The sequence below is a fragment of the Syzygium oleosum genome, unplaced genomic scaffold (assembly GCF_021117445.2).
Source record: "Syzygium oleosum isolate NSW1041296 unplaced genomic scaffold, Sole_v2.1 Sole_v2.03, whole genome shotgun sequence".
NCBI lineage: Eukaryota > Viridiplantae > Streptophyta > Magnoliopsida > Myrtales > Myrtaceae > Syzygium > Syzygium oleosum.
The window spans coordinates 4,358,174-4,372,361 of record NW_026607487.1 but is presented as its reverse complement, the minus strand read 5'-3'; the positions used below and the strand labels follow the sequence as shown (position 1 = coordinate 4,372,361).

The 14,188-nt window shown below is 40.5% G+C and overlaps 1 long non-coding RNA gene across 1 annotated transcript; it reads left to right on the top strand.

The window, feature by feature from the left end:
- Positions 1–10,126: 10,126 nt before the first annotated feature.
- Positions 10,127–10,626, top strand: LOC130137534 (uncharacterized). Its single transcript, XR_008815948.1, has 2 exons — positions 10,127–10,259; positions 10,363–10,626. It is a non-coding gene; the product is annotated as an uncharacterized LOC130137534 (long non-coding RNA).
- The last annotated feature ends 3,562 nt before the right edge of the window (positions 10,627–14,188 follow it).

The window sequence follows — 14,188 nt, the reverse complement described above, 5'->3', positions numbered from 1 at the left end:
TGCGTTTTAGCGGGACAATGCTCGGATTGCCGAAAAACGGCCAACTTGATTCGTTTTACGCGAGTTCGGTCCATATATGGAGATCAGCGTTGTGCCTGATGCATTTTACGCGGGCTAGAGACACTGGGCCTAATGCGTTTTATGCGAGTCAGATCTAATGCGTTTTTACGCGGGTCGAGAATAAATGAGAAATTGACAGTGTGCATTATTGAGCCGGATCATGAGCATGGACATGTTGATGGCATATGTATGCAAGAGTGCATTGGCAGGTGTGCAAGCATGTGCATATCGGTGAACCGTGTGTGATGCAGACATCAAGGAGCATGAGCATGTGCATGGCGTACGTGTGGCCGCGTGTGTTCGCGTATATGCCATTATCGCGATTATTATATGCCTAACCTACAGGGTCATTTGTGTGCTCGATCTGAGCCCGAGGGCCTAGGTCAATTGATTTTGGTATGTTCGTGTGATTGTTTGCATGTCAGGAGGTGCATGTTAGCCTAGTTTAGGTTTAGGGGGTTTACTCGCTGAGATTCATTCTCACGGTTGTTAAAACCCACATTTTCAGATCCCCGGCCTTGAGGATGTCCGAAGTTCCTATCCGTTTTGGGATCCCGTCCTGGATAGACCGGGAGGTGATCGAGTACCCAATAGGGAACGGGGATACGTATATTAGACATTTTAGCACAGTATGGGTCGACGTGGACGAGCATCACTTCCAGGCCCATGAGTATATAGCTTGGTGTTTCAGGGACTACTCCGGGACTTTTGGACCTCTTAGGACCTTTGACGTCCCGTTCAACGAGCTAGGTGACATAGATCCCCAGTACGCCGATGGAGACCTGGCGAGCCCCGAGTATACGTTCGAGGGGAGTTCTAGTTCTGGCCCCGGCCTGTTATCTGGGAGGTTGACGAGCTTGACCGGATGGACGAGGAGCCAGTGGACTGGGATTTCGACCCGGAGCCTATGGAGTCGGACGACGAGCCCGAGTCGATGGACCAGGACCCCGAGCCGGAGGGCGAGCCTGAGGAGGTTGATTCGGAGGAGGAGCCGGCAGCGGCCGAGTCCGAGCTGGATTCCATGGACTCCGAGGATGAGCCGTCTGACAGCTCTTCTGAGTCCTTGGGATCCGACCCGGACTGGGTACCGTAGGTTTAGCCGTATCCCTAGTTAGGTCGGGCCAGTACTTTTTTGACCGGAGCCCTTCCTTAGCTTAGTGTTTAGACTGACCGCTTGGGCCACTTACCCCTTTTTGTCAGTAGTGGCCATTGACCCGCTTTTGGTTTTTGTGCTTATGCTGTAAATGGATATTGTATATGTTTCCCTGATATTAATGCAAGTGTATATTTATAAAGTTGTTTGTTGTTTGCGCTATCCTTGGTCATGTGTTTTAAATTGTACGGGTGCTTATGTTGCTTCCGCATGTGTCTTGATCTCTGCGTTGGGTGTTGGGTCGGCAACACGTCCTGGGACGTCGCACAAGTTCGACCTCGGTTGGGTTGCTCGTGCGCCGTAGGGTTCGAGGCGTGACAGTATAAATACTCTGTTGATCATGGAACGTCTAGTATGTGGAAGCACTTGAGAAGCTACAAAAAGTATCCTCGTACCGATAAGAAGCAAATGTTGTTTGCACCACGTAATAAAAGTGTGGTTGGCGAGGTAGGGGAAAATACCGGCGATGGTAGTGTCTTAACAACGTGGAAGTTTGATCAAGAATGTTGTAGGCACATGCTTGCTAGGATGATCATTATTAATGAATAACCTTTTTCCACAATCGAGCGTGTCGGTTTTTATGATTTTGTCACTGAATTACAACCTCTCTTCCAACATTTATCACGGTTTATGGTGGCTAGAGACTGTATGAAGTTGTATTTGAGTGCAAGAACTTGTTTGAAAGCTTACTTTGGTAAGCTTAATTCTAGGATTGCACTCACGACTGATATGTGGAGTTTCATTCAAAACTTGAACTATTTATGTCTCACTGTACATTTTATTGATGAAAACTGGAAGTTGCATAAAAGAATCTTCAATTTTGTGGTGGTGCATAATTACAAGGGTAGAGAGATTGGGAAAATGGTGGAGAAGTGCATTTACTAGTGGGGAATTGAAGGAGAAATTTTCAAGGGAAAGGCATTTGATCTTGAATGGTGATGTTTTACATATGAGGTGCACTGCTCATATATTAAATTGGATTGTAAGAGATAAATTGAATGAGGTGCATGATTCTATTACACTTATCCAAAATGTAGTTAGATATGTGAGAAGTTCTCCCACGAGAGCTCAAACACTTCAGTCTTGTATTGGGAGTGAGAGGATTACATACAAGGGTTCAATTTATCTCGATGTTGCCACTAGATGGGACTCCACTTACCTAATGTAGACACCGCCATAAAATTTAGAAAAGCTTTTGAAAGGATGGAAGAAGATGATTTATCTTTTTTAGGGGAGATTGACAATGATTCTCCTCGAAATGAAGATTGGGAAAATGCCATCATTCTTTCTAAATTTCTGAAAAAAATTTATGATGCTACCAAACAAATGTCGATGAGTTCATATGTTACTTCAAATGATTATTTTTAGGGTATAGCTTTTTTGTATTAATATTTGAATCATGCAGCGAATTCTTTGGACCCTAAGCTTCAAGCTATGGATTTTAAAATGAATGAGAAGTTTGACAAATATTATGGGAGTTTGGATAAAGTAAACATAATGATGTTGATTATGATTGCATTGGATCCTACAAAAAAGTTGAATTATGTGAAGTTTTGTTATGGATAAATTTATGATGATGAAGCGAAAATTGATGAGATGCATGATAAGATAAAGCTTGCGTTGGAGCGTTTGTATGAATTTTATGAGCAATTCTTTATTGATTCTGGTAAACAACATTTTGGTGGTTCAAGTGTGAGTACTAGAAGTAATGGTTCCAATGCCAATATTGATAACAATGAAGATAACAATGAGGATGACATCGAAACTTGGCGAAAAAGCTTTTTTCACACGAAGAAAAAAGTGCTTAATGAAAACAAATCCGAGCTTGATCGATATCTTGAAGGCGAAAGTGAAGATGTTATTAATCTTGACCTTTTGATTTGGTGGAAGAATAGTGGGTCAAAGTATAAAATCTTATCTTTGATGGTTCGGGATATTTGGTCCATTCCCGTGACTACCGTTGCTTCGGAGTTGACTTTTAGTACATCGGGATGTGTGCTTGATAGCTTTCGTGACTCTTAGAGTAGTGGAAGGCTTGATTTGCACTCAAGATTGGTTGAGAGCCGTTCGCATGCCAATTAATGTTGAAGAGTACATTGAGAATGCAGAAAAGTTTGAGTCGGGTAAGTAGTATATATTTCTTGCTATCTTGTAATTTATTCACATATTTATCTATTGAGTGAATACTTTATTTAATCTCTTTTTTGGTTTTTAGATTTGGATTGTCTTACCGAGGACATTATCATTGGTAAATAGACTTTCTTTTGTGGATACTCTGATTTTGTAGTGAGTGAATAGACTTCATTAATTGGCATATTTGCATTTGTCTTTAGAGCATGGTTTCTTGTTGATTTTTCTTTATGTATGAATTTCAGGTTTTTTACCATGCCTGTGATGGTTCTGGAAGGTCGCAACACAAGAACTTTGTTGGGCCTTGCTGTTTCATCATTTTCATGGAGCTATGGCTGAATTGGTCTCTTAGAATAGGTCTTGTTATTGTCTTCTCCTGGAACAGCGGTGCTTTTCATCATTTTCATTTTGCTAAAGCATTGACTTTTCAATTGTAGAAGTAAATAGTTATTGGAGGGTCAGTTGAGTTTTCCATTTTGCTAGACCGAGATTTCAAGTTGTCTTATATGAAATCTATGTGCAGCGCGCTTTTAACATGGTTAGTTCTTTTGGGTGTTATCCATCAACTATGGGTGAATATTTAGTGAACTTTCTTCGCTTGAAACTAATTGATAGGATTGTGCATTAGCTGATATATTTTCATTAGTTTTATTTTATTGCTTCGAGAAGCATAGAGCACTTGTGAACATGTCAAATGGAGCATTTCAATTGTGAGAAATAGTGACTTGGATTGTTTATTTTGCTCTAAATTTCTGAAACTAGAAAAAGGAAAAAAAAAAAAAGGTTCTTAGGTGGACTCTAGAATCGAACTGAAAAAACAGGGTAGATTCCAAAATAAGATTTAGGGAAAACATGGTAGGTTTCAGGTTCCAAAAATTGAGAATCGGTTATAACAGGGTAGGTTCCTGCACCAGGGACTAGACCCTACCACCCTAGAGCCGATCACCCCTACTATGAAGGCAGGTTTTATCAACAAAGATAATATATAGTCAAAGAACACGTAGACAAAATCTACATATAATCGATGTTCTAATAATATGAAGATGTCGCACAATATAAACTATATACATTGGCATAGATGATTGAAGAGTCGCACCTCTTCTCTTCTTTGAAGAATACCTAAATATCTAGATATTTTGTTGAAAGATTTTTTTAAGAAGGATGTGGAAATTTCTAGGGATATATTTCTCTAGAAATACCTAGAGAGAGAAATATATGGGATATTCGTCTAGCTAGAAATATCTGGATGATATTTATCTAGAAGACTCTATTTGTTTGGAGAAAAATGAACAATTTGAAAAATATGGATTAATTTTGTTGAAGGAATGGACTATACGATTAACTAAGGGGTCCTGAAGGTTATTGCAGAGGATAACAACGTTGTCATTACCAATTGAATGGGCAAAGCTATCTAATTATAGTTTTATAAACCCTTTTATCATAATAATAAAGTATTGTTTTCTTTTCATTCCGTTTTTTGGGTTTTGGTTAAAATTATTATGGTCGTTGCTTGGATTATGGTTAGTATCTTTTTTTAATTGTTTAATTACTCCACGTAAGGCAAATTTAACAAAAGAATGTCCACTAGAGACAAATTTAACACCTAAATATGACAAACTGGGTTTGCCAGCGAGTCCAAATGTCTGGAAATCCTTGATTAGGAAATATTTAAAATTTTTTGGTACTTACCTAATCAAATTAAGGTCTTAGGTTTTGAAGTGAAATTTGTTAATTACTATCGTGGTCAATCTACACGTTGCCGTGTAAATTAAATTATCATTGTAGGATCTTCAGCACATCAAAGAGTTATTATTTTCTTCTCAGCGTATATAAAAAATAAAGAACTTCAAAAAAAAAAGTCTCTATCATTTGGTATTTTGATTGCAATATTCAGTGAATGAACTCAAGAACCATAGGTGATTTATCTCAATCTCATCTCAGAATTTTTTTTTTGGTGTAAAATGTAAGTAGTATATAACAGATGATGTACAGCAGCTTAGGGGCATTTCCCGGCATTACAACTAGTACTAATAATTCGAGAATATGGAGGTAGGAAGTCTCCATAAAGTAGCTAAAACAACGTTAGCTTGCGAAGGTTTGATTTTTTGGTATAGCGAAGCTCTACCTCTTATATTTTTCCGCACCTTTGCCAAAATAATTTGAATGTCAGTTGGATTGTTTTGAAACCGCCTATGGTTGCGCTCCATCCAAGTGCAATATACAGTCGCTAGGAAAGATACTTTGAGTTTCGCTATCAAATCTTTGTCTCTTATTGCTCTAAATCTCATCTCAGATTTGACAGTTAAAATCTTTTCAAACTGCTTCAGAAGTTCCAGTGGTGACATAGGTCTATCTCAGCTCCTAATATGGCCATTGGAGCCTTAACTGCTGCAAATTGCATATAACTCTTAAGGTGCAAAACCGATGAAGCTGACAAGTTGTAGTGATGCCTTGTGAACGTAGGCTAATAAGATCCTGCAATAGTTGTCTTGGAAATGCGTCAATGTAAAAGAAGCATCACATCTTTAGTATCTTGTGGGCAGTGTAAACGTTTATTTCACAAAGGTTACAAAGAGCATAGAAAATTGTCACATCTGTATAGTCATACAATGTATGCTGGCTATCTTATGGGGTATGGTCGGTGCTCATGTGGACAATTTTTTACATTTTTTTTACTTTTCTGAATTTTCTAAAAACTTTGAATTTTTTTTTTTTACTTCTTCCTTCGCTAATCGGGGAACCTCGATGATGGCTAGTGAGGCTAAGTGTTGATACCTATTTCTAATTGCCCAATTAATTGCACAAAAGGCGAGTCGCGACACTAAGCGAGGCTCAACCCTTGTCGGTTCACTTGAGCCGGCAAGGGTTGAGCCTCGGTGGCTATGGCAGCTTGTTGGTCATCATCAAGGTCCAATGACCAGTAGAGTAATAAGGAAAAAAAATAGAAAAAAAAAGGAAAGTTCAAAAAATTTATAGAAAATCAGAGAATTTTAAAAAAATGCAAAAAATTATTAACGTTAACACTGGCCGTGCCACATAAGACGGTTAGCGTTGACTAGACCACTACTGTACTTTGGCAAGGTATCGGTTTCCTATATATTTTAAAACCATCTATGCTAATTTGACCCAAGGGTACAAGTGTTGACATCAGAGTTTTTGCCCAAAGGTTATTCCCGCGTATTTTCAACATCTTTTTGTGGCATCCTGAAATTTCATGGCCAAAGATTAAATTACCCTAATGGATTAGGGCGCTCGTCGACGGAGATTAGGAAAATGAAATTGGAAGTTTAGCGTTGCGACTGTCATTTTTTTTTTGGAATTGGGAGTTGGATTCTTGGGATCAATTACCGTCGAGCCGACTAACCCGACGTCGCGTCGTCCGCGCTACCCGACTCCGTGTCAAACCCGTTGCCGTTATTTTTCTCCCCATTTTTCCCCTTGCCACGGACAGTCCCTTCTTTTTCTCTTTTCCCTTCCTTTTCTTCCCTTTTCTTTTTCCTTCCCCTTTTTCCCGCCGGAAACCCCACGCATCAGCAGCCCCCAAACCTCTTCATTTCTTCCCTTTTGTCTTGTTATGTCTTGTCTTTTCTCCTACATGCAAGCCACGCACGCAAGAGAACTGTAGGGGGCACTAGACTGTCTTTTCCCTCTACAATTGGCAAGAGAAAGGTGCCAAGTGTCACCATACATGCCCATGCATGCAAGGGGAACTAAAGGGCCATTCGAGAAGTGCATTTCCTTCTGCTCTCTCTCGCCTCAGCTCACTCCCTCTCATATCTCTGCGAACTCACTCTCTCGCCTCAGCTCAACTCTCTCTCGTCTCTCTCTCTGGCCGCCCAGAAGACAGCCCCTCCGCTGACCAGCAGCGACAGCCGGCCGTCTCGTCTCCGCTTCGGACCAGCAGCTTGGCCGCGGCCACCGCTCTCGCCGGCAAGTACTCTCTATCACCTTATACTAACCATGTTAATGGTTGCATGTCGGTTTGGGTCTTGGATGAGGCGTTAAGATGGCTGGAAGGGCGAAAGGAGAGGACGATCTGTGGTATAGTTTCTGTTTTTGTGTATCTAAACCCCCTATAACGGTTTGTGGCGGATCTAGATAGCTAGATTAAGTTGGGAAAGGTGTTGCATGTTATTTTAAACTCTTGGGTTGATGTTTTCTTGGCTGGGAAGTGGCGGATCTGAACCTGGAAAAAACGTTTCTTGAAATTGTGTCACGGAATCCAGATCTGACTTTTCTGAACGTTCCCTGTTTTCTATTTTTGTAGCGCCTTCTGTGGTCAGAATCTTGCAAAGTGATCTTCATAAAAGTTGTTCAGAAGATCTTGATTTATAACATACTTAAATTTCAGATTTTTCTGAGTTCAAATGGGTCATACGAAGGTCCGAATTCATACCGAATCGGAACTGTTCTTACCGCTAAATCTGGGACCTTCGTGTCTTCTCCAATTTTTATAAAATTTTCCACTTTCGAATTTGGTCACACTTCCTTCTTACCATTTGTTAAGAGATTTTCTACTACATATAAAAATTTCAGAGTATTTTAAAATATTTTGATTGGCGAAACCAACATTGTTCGTGACTCAGTTTTCCTGTTTCAACGGACTAATTTTGGGCCATCTTTGAGCTATTAAAAGTGGTCTTTACCTAAGGAATTTGGCGTTGTGTTCTCATGAAAAATAGTTATTAAGCTCTTTTATACGACATACTTAAATTTCATAATTTTCGAGGTCATTTACTATATTATTGGTTTCGGTTTCTCAAAGTGCTCAAAACTACCCGATTTCACCCATTGTTAGAAATCTCGAATTTTCTATTGGAAAACGATGGATATTTGATTTCTGGTCTACTGGAGACAGTAACCACGCTTAATTAGCTTTTCAACGATGCTTATTTGGCCTTGATCCGATGTCAAATGCTTATGTAAATCGAGTGATCTTTGAGAGCACAGAATCTGAAATTTTGGTTGTGAACAGTTTGTGGGCAATAATGAAGTGCCTCATTTGTTGGTTGAGACATGGTATCATTCTATGAGAAAGATGTGCCGAATAAAAATGAAAGGATCGTTTGTGTGTGGGAATTTGTGACTCCGTGAGCCTCGGTATGGGACGGGCCAAAGCGGATCGTTTGTGGGTGTGAATATGTGACAAGAGATGATTGATGCCATCTGTCTACGGACGACGATGCCTCGAGGAGCCTGTCGGGAAAGCGGGATGCCGTGGACCGATGGTTCACGATGCCTAGGAAGAGCCATGCCCTAGATGCCCCGGGAGTACGAACGGGATGCCGTGGCCAGTGGGACCGCGAAGCCTGCGCGGGCCGTTGAGTAATCCAGCGTATACCGCATTAGTCCGGTCTGGGCGCACCAGATCTTGCTAGTCCGGATGTTTCCTCCTTGCGTGGCCGGGGAGCGCACCGGTCATGTGTCTTGGAGTGGTGAATGAAGTCGATTATTGTCACATAACGTATGCAATGTGTGCTCGTGTGAGTGGCTGTTCTTGGATCAACGTTCCTTTGCTTGATATTGGCGGCTGGGTGAGAATGAAAAAGGGAATTATGTATGCTGTGGCTGGATGTGAATCGGTTTATTTGCCTATCCATTTGACTCTATTGAGATGCATGTCGTTATCTGTTTAGTACGGCGTAATAGAGTTTAGTTGGCTGAGTTTTCGCTCACTGTTTATCATTGACACATTTTTTACAGATCTTTGAACATGTCACCGACCCCTTATCCTGATAGTGTCAGTAGTGATGGAGGTGGTGGCGACAAATAGAGGGGTGGAGTTGTGGATGTAGCTGCATTAGGGAAGTAGGACCCCATTTTGACCTCCCAGATGAAATTTTACTGTCATGCTTGAAGAGGATGTCATCCAAATCACCTTTTGTATATAAATAAAAAGTGGGAAATGAAGATGTGGTATTTTGTTGTGGATGTGTCCCCTGATCGAGAAATGTTTAATTTGATTGTGTTTTGTCTTCCGCTTGTGCTAAAAGTGAAAATATTAATAATGCATTAGTAAGTGGCGTGTCTGGGATGCCACACTTTTTGTGGGATAACATGTTGTTGTATTTCTTATTAGATCAACAAACTGCTTGAGCAGCGCATAGTGAGACTTCATCAGGACTGTAGAGGAGAATGTTATCAATGTATATCCTGGACATTGACAATAATGGGCTTGAATATCTTGTGCATAACCTTCTGGAAAAATGATAATGCAGTCTTCAGATCAAATGGAAGGATCAACTATGCCTTGTGATTGTGATGGCTTACCTGCTAGTCGAGTTTTAATCACCATGGAAATTCAGTAATGAAGTTGCTCTTACAGCATCATACTAGTTTTAAATGAAGGCAAATGCTTTCAATCTTTGATTTTATGAGCATTCCATATTATAGAGCAAGAATAATATCAGTGGACCCCTTGTCTGGCATGCGATAAGAAGTTTTCATTAACTTAAGAATGTTAGAAGATATAAAGAGAATGATATCTCATTTGACCGATTTGAAAAAATTACAATTTGGGTGCACGATCCCCCGTGGATGGCTTAAATATTGCTTGATTGGCACTAATTTTAATAACTTGCTGGTTAATGCTAATGAAGTTGTATATGTTTAGATGTAAAGTAAATAAGAAATATACGAGGCAATTGCAAATTCATATATATGGAAAGACAATATCTGGCTTCCTCTTTTGACTAGCTAGACGAAAAACATTAACGTCTACCATTCCATTACGAGTGGCCTGACTTATATATACGCTGATATTACGTGCATCATGGAACAAACAGATCACGAAAGCATATCTCCTAGGCAAAACCATTAACCTGTTATCCCTGCAGAAGCCCTTTTGACTTGGGAGCAATGGGGAAACCATCATCCACATCCATTATGCTGCTCATGTTTTTGCTAGTTGCCATCGGTGATCTCTCTCTCTCTCTCTCTCTCTCTCTCTCTCTCTCTCTCTCTCTCTCTGCGCATGAGAATACGGAAGATGTTGACAATGAATTGACGTGATTTGGCAGGTTTGCAAGTAAGCGTGGAAGCACAACTTCCTCAATGCCTTAGGCCCGCAGATTGCCACGGGCCACCAGGTTGTTGCACGTGTCGAGTCTTACATTGTGTGTGCAAATGCTCACAAGGGGAGAGTTCCACAGGAGACATCGAGGGGAAAGGAAATGGGCAAAAAGTTCCTTGAAACGAAATGGAAATCCATAAATCTTCTATGATATCAAAATAAATTTTTACTAGTTGTTTCTTTTGAAGATTAACAATGAGCTCTTTCTCTCTATGCATGCGTGAAAGAGCGTGTTAAGAGATTGGCGTGTATCGATCGAAAAAGAAGCGAGCCGGGACCGGTGTCCAAACACAATTATATGAATCATTTTCGAATAATCAAAAGAAGTCCTTGAACGATTCTTTTCTCTTGCAAGATTTTATCGGAAAGTAGCCTCATTGTTTGTTTCTTTTTCCTCCACCTGTGAACTATTCATTTCACAACTACAATATGGGGTTATCGGGAGGAAGATAAATTTCATCTATAAAGGCAGGTTTCATCAAGAAAGATAATATATAGTCAAAGAACACGCATTCAAGATCTAAATATAATCGATCCTCCAGTAATATGACGATGTCACACCAGATAAACTATATACATTGGCGTAGATGATTGTTGAAGATTTGCATCTCTTCTCCTCTTTGAAAAATACCTAAATATTAAGAAATTTTGCTGAAAGATCTTCTTAAGAAGGATGTGGAAATATCTAGGGATATATTTCTCTAGAATTACCTAGAGAGAGAAATATCTAGGATATTCTGGAGAAATATCTAAGATGATATTTATCTAGAAGACTCTATTTGTTTTGAGAAAAATGAATAATGTGGGAAATATGGATTAACTTTGTTGAAGGAATGGACTATACAATTAACTGTGGACGTCTTGAAGGTTATTGCAGAGGATAAAAATGTTGTCCTTACCAATTGAATGGGCAAAGCTATCTAATTATAGTTTTGTAAACCCTTTTAACATAATAATAATGTATTGTTTCTCTTTCATACCCTTTTTCGTTTCATATTTTTCATACTAGTATATATTTCTTTGTACTTTTACGTAGTTCATTTTATGATGGATTTTATAATAAAAGTGCAAAATTTCAACTGCATATAGATAAAATAATTAGCATGTTAGGTTCCGTTCGTTTTCGGAAAAATATTTTCTCGGAAAACATTTTCCGCGTTTTCCGGTGTTCGGGGGCGGAAAATGTTTTCCGTGGAAAAACATTTTCCTTCCACACCCCAAATCCTTCATTGTTTTGAGGAAAATGATTTCCTTTTTTCGTAAAGAGGAAATCATTTTCCCCCAAAGTGAAGGTAAAATTGCCCATGGGAGGGAAAATGTTTTCCGTGGGAGAGGAAGTTGATCGCCGGTCACCGCCGTTGGCCACCGGTTGCCGTCGTCGCTGGTTGCCGGCCGCCGCTGCTGCCGCCGGTCGCCGGTTGCCGGCTGCCGCCACCGCCGCCCGGTCGCGGATCGCCGCTCGCCGGCCGCGGATCACCGCCCACCGCCGCGGATCGCCGCCCCCGCCGCCGGTCGCCGTCACCGGCCGTGGGTCGCCGCCCGGCCGCCGCCGGTCGCCGCCGCCCATCGCCCCCGGTCGCCGCCCGTCGCCGCCGGCCGCCGCCGATCGCCGCCGCCGGTCGCCGTCGGCCACCGGTAGCCGGATGCCGCCGGATCGGCGGTCGCCGAACACCAGAAAATATTTTCCAAAACTTTTTCAGATTTTAGCCGAACACCAGAAAATTGTGTTCTAGGAAAACATTTTTCAGGAAAATGACTTCCGGGAAAATATTTTCCAAAAGGATAATATTTTCCGCCAAACGAACGGAGCCTTAGTATTCATATTCCATGCTTTGTTCACGAGGGTCTTGTCAGATTTATTATGTTTTTATTTATAACTTGTTTGTGTGCTTACTTGGCTTGGATTATGAATGGACACCGAAGCGAATGTTAGTAATAAAACAAATCGAGAACAAAGGAAAAGTGCCAATTAACAGGCGTTAGACATTTTAGTCTAGTTAAGGGAAAATTATCCAAAAAGTCATAAACCTATAGTATTTTTGCCAATTTTGTTATAAACCTTTTAATTTTGTCAATTCAGTCATAAACCTTTCGCATACCAATTCAATCCATTTGACTAATCTTGGCCGGCCAATACTGACATGACAATTTTGTAATATTTTAATTTTTTTCAAAAATTTGTATTTCTTTTTTTTTTCTGGTCGGTCCGACCAGAAGCAAGGGCTAGTGAGGTTAACCTTGTTGTCCTCTAGCGAAGCTAGCCCCCACCAGCCACTGGCAAGGGCAAGCCTCACCTACCCTTAGCTGGTCGAGTCTCGCCCAACCAAGGCAAGGTTGACCTTGCCGTTGTTGGGTTCTCCCTTGCCTAATGACGGCGTGGTTGGCCTTGCAATGTCTTGGCCAGGCTCGACCTCTCCCATCGACCTTGTCGTCACTAGACGATAATGAACCTAGTGACAGTGAGGTTAGCCTTGCCTTGGCTCAACCCTGCCTAGCCATGGATGAGTGAGGCTCGCCCTTGCCGATGGCTGGTAGGGGCGAGCTTGACTAGAGGCTAGCGAGGTTAACCTCGTTGGACAGGCTAGAGGGAATAAGGGTAAAAAAAAAGAGAAAAACAATAAAAAAAGATATTAAAATATTAAAAAAATTATCACGTCAGCATTGGCCGAATAGCCAGCATCCACATTAGCGCCAACCGGCTAAAATTGGCCGAATGAATTAAATTGGCTAAAATGCAAAAGATTAAGGATTGAATTAGAAAAATTGAAATTATAGACTCAAAGAAAACAAGACAAGTACCAAAACTCCAACAATTAAATTAACAGATAGAGTTATGGAAGCAAGCGATCAAACAATAAAATAGACAGAGTGAGAAAATAAATTAAAATCCAAATTTACATGGTTCAATCGAGACAACTTACGTTCACGGGAAGAGCAGCAACAAATTATACTATAAATCAAACGATATAATGGAGATTACAATTACATTCGAGTCATTCAAACATTACCAGTGTTTCCCAACCCCAATTACACCCAAAAACCCTCATAATGTTTAGCCCTAATGATTCCTCGTAAAATAATCTCTCAATTTTAAAAATAATTAAAGCAAATTTTAGATTTAATTGGTTTGAACAATAATTCTTCTTGGATGTAATTCATGAGTATACCTTCAATGCACGAACGACACGAAGAATTTTGGGAAAATGACATAAACAGTTCCTGAACTTTGGCCCAATGTTCAATTTGATCCCTGAACTTTTAATTTGTTCAATATAGTCTCTAATGTGACATTCCGAATTTCGTCCCATTTTTGGGATTTATAAAACGTGTAATTCGTTAGTGCGCTTATAATAAAATCTCGCCCGAAACTGATCACTCTTGGGTTATTATTTTTAAATTAGAGATTTCGCTAGAATCGCACTCGATTGAATTTGGCCGTTATTTAGAGCCCAAACTTTGGTGTCGAATTTCTCGGAGTTCCGGGACGAATTTAATTGGACGGTGTCGATATTATTATGGCCAGCCTCGATGTTGCCCGAAATATGTGAAAAGTGGATTTTTGATTGGATACGAATTTGGACTAGTAGACCTCCCTCGTAGTGTGTTTTAGGTTATTTTCTTTTGGCCATTTTTCCTATATTATTAATTAGGAATTTCATGGACCGTTAGATCGACTTTGGGTTCGAATCGTGACCGTCGGATTGCACTCGAGTGCGATGTTTGACTTTAGTCTCTCTCTCTCTCTCTCTCTCTCTCTCTCTCTCTCTCTCTCT